The sequence below is a fragment of the Taeniopygia guttata genome, chromosome 13 (genome assembly GCF_048771995.1).
Source record: "Taeniopygia guttata chromosome 13, bTaeGut7.mat, whole genome shotgun sequence".
NCBI classification, from domain to species: Eukaryota; Metazoa; Chordata; class Aves; order Passeriformes; family Estrildidae; genus Taeniopygia; species Taeniopygia guttata.
In genome coordinates, this window is record NC_133038.1 from 16,250,437 (window position 1) to 16,257,817 (window position 7,381).

General features: G+C 53.1%; 1 long non-coding RNA gene across 2 annotated transcripts; it reads right to left on the reverse strand.

Moving 5' to 3' along the window:
• Positions 1-367: 367 nt before the first annotated feature.
• Positions 368-5,437, reverse strand: LOC121470696 (uncharacterized). 2 transcript variants are annotated; one of them, XR_012058158.1, is made up of 4 exons: positions 5,321-5,437; positions 5,123-5,241; positions 3,123-4,309; positions 368-2,265 (listed from the first exon to the last, which is right to left on the reverse strand). It is a non-coding gene; the product is annotated as an uncharacterized lncRNA (long non-coding RNA). The 2 variants fall into 2 exon arrangements; XR_012058157.1 differs by having other exon boundaries at positions 5,123-5,408.
• Positions 5,438-7,381: the final 1,944 nt, after the last annotated feature.

A 7,381-nucleotide genomic window follows, 5' to 3' on the forward strand; every position in this document is an offset into this window, starting at 1 on the left:
AAAGGTTCCCTCTATAGAAAAGGTTCTCTCTATCTGCATTTCTGAGGCGCTTATCGCGGCGCAGTCTCGCCGCTCGCAGCCCTTTCCTCCAGAAGGGCAGAGTGTTCCTATTGTTGTTACACAAATCGCTTCCCTTGCCAGTTCCTTCCCTTCCAGGCTACTGAGTGGAGCTTGGCTCGGCTCCCTCTGGACTAATTTGATGAGAGATAATTATCTTGTTAATATCATCTTATTTTCTTAAGTCCCAGCCTCTCTTTTATTAATTCTGTCAGTCGCGGGTTGTGTTGCTCTTAGGTCCGTGGCTTTTCAAAACACTCTTAACAGGCACTTCTGGGAGAAAGTCAGGAAAAGAACAACTTCAGCGGGAGAATGTAAATATTGAACGTTTTTTCACAGTGGAGATTTTTAATCGTCTCCTCCTGGCAGGGTTGGCCGCCGTGGGAACCACTTGGCCACCGTGCCCGCGGGAGGGATGCGGCTGCAGCGGGAGCTGCTCGGGATCCTCCGCTCCCTCGGGAAGGGCAGGAGAGGAGCAGGGGAAGGAATTCCATCTGGAGGGAGCGGGAGGTGCCCCAGCACACCCAAACGAGGCGTCCTCTGTGCCCCGTCCTTGTGCTGACTGCTGAGTGCAGCAGGAAAGGGATGGGAACTGGGAAAGGAGCATGGATGTGGGGTGGCTTGGAGGGAAAAGCTCCATTCCCACTACGAACTACCCATCCTTGTGCTAAATCCGCTGAACGCAGCAGGAAAGGGATGGAAATTGGGAAAAGAGCATGGATGTGGGGTGGCTTGCAGGGAAAGGCTCCATTCCCCCTATCCAAGGACACTCTGGGATATGGGGATGTGGCTGACCTGAGGGATCCCACAAAACCTTTCTGAGCCTTTCAGAGCTCCTTATCCTTTGCAAGAACGTTTATGGCCGCTGTTCACATTAACGGTGGGATTGTGTTATCCCAAGTAATCCCACACACGGCTCATTATGGAGCCACACCTGGAAGTGCAGCCCCCAGCACTTGTCCTGTGCTTCCCAGCAGGAATGCCAGGCAGGATCCCACCTTCCCTGGCATCACATCTCCCCTGCACCCCTCACCATCAAGGGGTGGCTTTGTGTGGCTGCAGAGGGGATCCAAAGGATGCCCTGATCCTGCTGGATGCCCCAGCACTGTCCTGGGGCAGGGTGAGGGCGCTCAGCTCCACAGGGATGAGGAGATTCTGGGACGTGTCAGGGAAAAGGAGCCAATTTAGCATCAGCTGAAGGGGTAGAGGAATCTTCCTGCTCAGGGATACTCAAAGGAGGATTTTGTAGGAGAAATGCAATCTTTCTTCCAGCACCACTCCAGATGCACACAGGATTTTCCCCCCCTTGGATCAGGGCCTGAATCCCTCTAAAACAAAGCAGCAGTGGGAATGCGAGCTTGGGAGTGAAGTGTGTTCTCAAGCAATTTTCTGAATCAGGATGGGAATGCAAACCTCTTCTCTTTGACTCGAGGGTTTGATTTTTTTTTTTTTTTTTCCTTTTCCCTTTTCAATAACACAGATCTCAAACTCATTCAAGGCAGGGAATATGAGGGGGTCGGGCTGACTTCCTCTCTGCCAGGAACAGAATTCCATTAAGCTGTTCCTCCTGCTTGCAGGAAGGAGCTGTTTGCTCCCAGTCTGTGCTCACGCTGTGCCTGGCGCTGGAGCACCCAAGAGCTTCCCAGTGCTGCATGAAACAATGGGATTTAAGATCTGCAGCACGCTCCAAAGCTGTGGATTCTCAGTCATTTATTCCAGGGACCAAACTCATTCACTGGCAAGGCAGGGAAGTGTTTTCTGCAGTGGCAGATGGACTTCCAGCATTTAATCAAGGAGAATCCCATTTTTCAGCTGATGTGGAGGGTCCTTTTAGAGTCCTACATGGTCTGGGGTCATCCCACAGGCTCCACTGGGCAGAGAGAAACTGATAAATTAGAGATAAAATCATAAAAATTATTCAGGTCTTATTGTGGGGGGTTAAAACAGAGTCTTTGATGTGGTCATCTCCAGTGAATAAAAAGGGAAAGAGGGAAAGAGAGATGGAGGGAGGTACAGGGAGATGATGGGTGAGAGAGCAGAGTGGAAAGGGTGAGAAGGGAGAAGGTGGATGCTCCTGGCTGCTCCTCCTCTCCAGGCAGGTTTGGGGGAAGGTTTGCTCTCCTTGCATGCCAAGCGCTGCCCTCCTGGGGTACAGCTCAGCTCCAGCAGCTCCAGAGGCTCAGATCCAACAGGAAACCTGGATCAGGCCTAGAAAAACAAGGATAGGTGGATATATTATAGCAGCTTCATGCACATTTATTGTATTTACCAAGATATTTCATTGCTGGAGAAGCCACAGCCCCTCTGTCCTCTGCTCAAATCTCCCCTGTTCCACAAAAAAAAAAGTAAATCCTGAGAGCTCCAAAGTGAGGGAAGGTGGCTCCAGACTGGCCCAGCACCCACCAACTCACCCACACTCCCAGGGGTGCCCTGCAGGGAGATGAGCCTTGTCCTGCTCTGCCCGTTCCACGGCAGGGATGCAGCTGGGATCAAGCAGGATTTGGCTGCTGCCATCATGGCAAACACACCCTAAATATGGAGCAAAACCCATGAGGAGCAGGCAGGCTCCAAAGCAGCTCAAAGCCCAGCTGCCTGCAGGGGTGGAGCTCCTGAGTGAGCTCCTATTTTTGTTTTTTCCTCATTTTCTGCCATACAGCAACTGCTTTATTTACTGTCCCAGGCCGCAGCCAGCCCAGAAATGGGAATGTCCTCACCTGCTCCCCTCGCAGACCCATCGCTCTGGGTTCCTCAGGAACTCACTTGTACAGGGTTCTGCGTGCTGAAGGGCTTTATGGAGAATAAATGGATCCATTAGTGTGAGATCCCCAGCTCGAGGCCTCGAGGCATCTGGTCCCTGTTTGGTTTTTCTTTCACAGAATCACAGAGTGACCAGGTTGGAAGAGACCTCCAAGATCATCGAGTCAACCCAGCCCCAACACCTCAACCCAGCCCTGGGATCCAGGCTTTGTTAAACACACCCAGGGATGGTGACTCCACCAGCTCCCCGGGCAGCCATTCCACAATTTATCACTCTTTCCATGAAGAACTTTTTCCTGATATCCAACCTGAATTTCCCTTGGTGCAGCTCGAGGCTGTGTGCTCTGTTCTGTCAGTGCTGGCTGGAGACAGAGCCCAGCCCCAGCTGGGCACAGCCACCTTCCAGGAGCTGTGGGGAGTGCTGGGGTCACCCCTGAGTCTCCTTTTCTCCAGGCTGAGCACCCCCAGCTCCCTCAGCTGTTCCTCACAGGGTTTGTGTTCCCAGCTTCTCTCCAGCCTTGGTGCCTCCTCTGGACACACTCGAGCCCCTCAACGTCCTTCCCAAACTGAGAGCCAGAGCTGGGCACAGCATTCGAGGTGGTCATGTTATTTGTGGGGTTTCTTTCTTTTTTTCTAAGGTGAGCTCCTTCATTCAGAGCAAAGCTGCCAGTGATTCCACCTCCACAATCACTCAGCCCCCAGCAATTCCAGCCCTCAGGAGATGAGGAACCCTCAGAAATCAGCAGTGAAATATCCAGTGCTCAGCAATTCCTGGCTATAGATGAGGGAGCTGCAGCAGGGATACAGGAACAGGAAAAGGTGGTTTTCTAGTCCGGCATCCAGTTTTTCAAATCTTTCCCACAAAGGTTCATCTTCTCTCCCAACAGTTTTTCCACAAATGGAGGATCCTGCAGGACAAACCCGGGCTGACTCCACACCAATTGTCAGTGGGCTGGATCTGGAAAAAAAAAAAGGAATTTATGACCATGAAAACAAAAATACAAACTCAGGGGGTGCAAATTGTTGCTGTTGCAACAATTATTCAAAATAAGGCACTGACAGTGAGTAAAATCTTCATTTTCATGGCTGGTGCTGCCTGTGGTCTTAAAAAAAGGAACCAATCAAGGAAAATCCAAGCATGAACCACCAGATTGACCCCCCAGGCTCATCTCTGGACCTCCTCACATGCCACCCGGCGCTGCTGCTCCTCCTTGTCCCCGGACAGCAGCCACCCCTCAGGGCTCTGTGTGCCACATGCCCGAGTGCATCGCACACACTTCCAGAGCCTGCAAACAGGGGCTGCGATTAATTCCAGGCAATTTGTCACCCAGGCAGCTCAGCAGGTGGCAGGGCCAGCAGTGATCAAAGGGCACCCGGTGGCTTCTCCACGTGCCAGAATGGGAACGCTCAGCCCTGAGAACTCCGTGCGTGTTCCAGCTCCCGTGCAGGGCATCCATCATTTTCCTGTTGGTTATCATTTTCCATCATGCGTCTCCTGTGCATTTTTAATTGGTTAATTACTTTATTCATATACTAAGCACACCCTCAAGCTGCAATTATTATCAGCATTAAGTGCTCCGTTCGTGCCATACATCTTCCCCGAGCTCTCCGTGGCCGTTTCCCGGCCCACGCTTCCTCCCTGGGCGGTACCCGCAGCTTCCTCAGCCTCTCCCCGGCCTCGCTCCGGCCCTCCTCTCATTAGTTTATTATCTCTACTGCTTATCAGCCCCGTAGTTTATTATCTCTACTGCTTATCAGCCCCGCTCCCCAGCTCCTCCTCATTGCCGCCGCAATTAGAGCCCGGCGTCCCTCCCCGGCAGCATCCCTGCAATTCCTGGGGTATCTCCTGCAGCAATTCCTGGGGTATCTCCTGCAGCAATTCCCGGGGTGTCTCCCGCAGCATTCCCGGGGCAGTTCCCGCACCATTCCCGGGGTATCTCCCGCACCATTCCCGGGGCAGCTCCCGCAGTAATTCCCGGGGTATCCCCCGCAGTAATTCCCGGGGTATCTCCCGCAGCATTCCCGGGGTATCTCCCGCAGTAATTCCCGGGGCAGTTCCCGCAGCATTCCCGGGGTATCTCCCGCACCATTCCCGGGGTATCTCCCGCACCATTCCCGGGGCACATCCCGCACCATTCCCGGGGTGACCCTGCCCTTGCTCCTGGATTTATCTACAAGGAGAGAGTCAAACTCCCCCAGAGACCCCTGAACACTTCTTGGAGGGGCTTTTCCAATATTCCCATCCTCTTTCCCCCTTCCTGGAATCTCTCAAAGGCACCAAAATATCTGCCAGGCTTGCTCCCCTCACCTGCAGGACACATCCCAGAGAGGTTTTTGCTTTGCCATCTCATTTTTCCTGCTGGGGAGCTCAGCTGGGAGCTCAGCCCCTCCTGCTCCTTCCCGTGGCTTCGTGTCCCCAAGCCAAACCTTGGGGCAGAAATAAGGTCAGCTGCAGCCTGGCTAGAGGTGCCCTGCCCTTTCCCATGGCTCTGGGATCCCAAAATACCCTGATCCCCACCCAGCGGGGAGGGCAGGCTCCCACACAGGGGCACTTGGTGTATTTAAAGCTCTGCCTGTGCTATAATTCCGTGTGCAACACTAATTATCCAGCTCCACTGTTGCCATGGCACTCCTTAAAGCCATCAAAGCCATCAGGAGCCATCCTACCCCCACCCCACCCTCCTGCTCGCTCCTGGGCTCCAGCCCCAGGGTCACCTGCCCCTCTGCCCAGCACAAAGGCCACGTTTGGACTTTGGGGAGTTGTGTCTAATTCCCAAGCTGCATTCCAAGAAGTGCCTGACTCCAAACATGCCCATTTTTAGGTCAAATTGCAGAATTACTGTTTCCTTAGCACAACATTGCCCTATCTTTAGAAGCTAAAAGGGATGTTTAGAGTTAGAAGGAGAAAGGAAGAAAGAAATGAAGGGGGTGGGGTGAATAAACACATCCCGAGCCCTGGAAAAAAACACAAATATGAGATCAAAAGGGAATCAGCCAAATTTTGAATAACCTGATGTCTGCAGCATTTACATCCCTCAGAGATGACACCTCAGACACCCCACAGGCAGTGACAGAACAGATCTGGGAGCTTCCCCCTCCTGCCCCCAGCACAAATACTGCAGGAAGCCTTTTACACCTCCCAGACTGCCAGGAGGTCAATTCTGTTTCACCTGCAATGAGGGTTAGTGCAAAAGAAAGAAGGATTTGTGCTGGGGAAAGCTTTTTCCAGAACTCCAGAGGGATTTTCCCTCTGTGACAGCACCGCTGGGTCCCTGCTGGGTGTGGGGCTCTCACTGTGGGGTCTGTGCTCAGTCCAGGGCACAGCAGCACCTCCAGGGCTGGGTTTGGCCCTAAAACGCTTCCAGTCCCTGACATGGTGGGAATGGGGCAGCTCTGCCATGAGGAGAGGCTGGCACAGCTGGGATTGCTCAGCCTGGAGGAGAAAAGCTTTGGGGTGAGCTCATGGTGGCCTTCCAGAACCTGAAGGAGCCAAAAGAAGATGGAGAGAGATGATTTACAGGGACCAGGACAAGGGGGAATGGCTTCACTGCCAGAGCATGAGTTTAGATGGAATATTAGGAAAAAAACCCTCCCTGTGACTTTGTACATGGACAGACAGTGCTAGGGCCAGGAGCAATGGTTTTAAAGTAAAAGAGGAGAGATTTAATGGGAAATTGGAGAGGAATTGTTCCCTGTGAGGGTGGGCAGGCCCTGGCACAGGTGCCCAGAGCAGCTGTGGCTGCCCCTGGATCCCTGGCAGTGCCCAAGGCCAGGCTGGACACTGGGGCTGGAGCAGCCTGGGACAGTGGGAGGTGTCCCTGCCATGGCAGGGGGTGAAAGAACTTCCTAAATCTCTCCTCTTTAGTTCCAAACCATCCCCCCTTGTTAAAGAGGAGTTGCTGTCCCTGAGGGCTGAGCCCTTTGCTCATTCCCCCGGAGTTTTCCCTTTCCTGCCCTCCTGCATCCAGCCCCAGCGGGGAGCAGGGAGCTGCAGAGCAAAGAGCTGCATTTGCTGAGGAGAGAGGTGGGAGCAGAGCTGGCACTTCTGCTCCTGAAATGCCATTCCTGACAAGGTTCACACCTAGAGCAGCTGGCACCCTTCTCGCTGTGCCAGGGTCTGTGCTGGGAACCAGTTCCTGCTGGGAGCAGCTCCCAGCTCTGCTCATGCAGCCAGAGGCTGTTCCAAGAGCCAGGCAGGATTTGTCCTGATATTATTGGTGATAAAGGAGCCTCCTGTGTGAGAGGCAGGTCCATTTCCAATCCATCTGTACCTAGATCTAAAAAAGCCTTCATTTTCCCCACGCCGCCACGGATTCCCGGGATAAATTGCTGCCATAGCTTAGCTCCCGACTCCATTACATCCCATTCAAATCCCCTTCATTATCACAAGGAGCAAGGTGACACCAAAAGCTTGTCTCGGGGAATTTATGGCACAGTGGAGACTCTTAGATCCGCTCAACCCCATTAAAACCTTCTCCCCTATAAAACATGCACCTTATTAGGCACCTCAGCAGCAGCCTGGCTCTGCTTCCTGGGCAGGAGCACATTCCAAGGGTTCAGTCCCTCC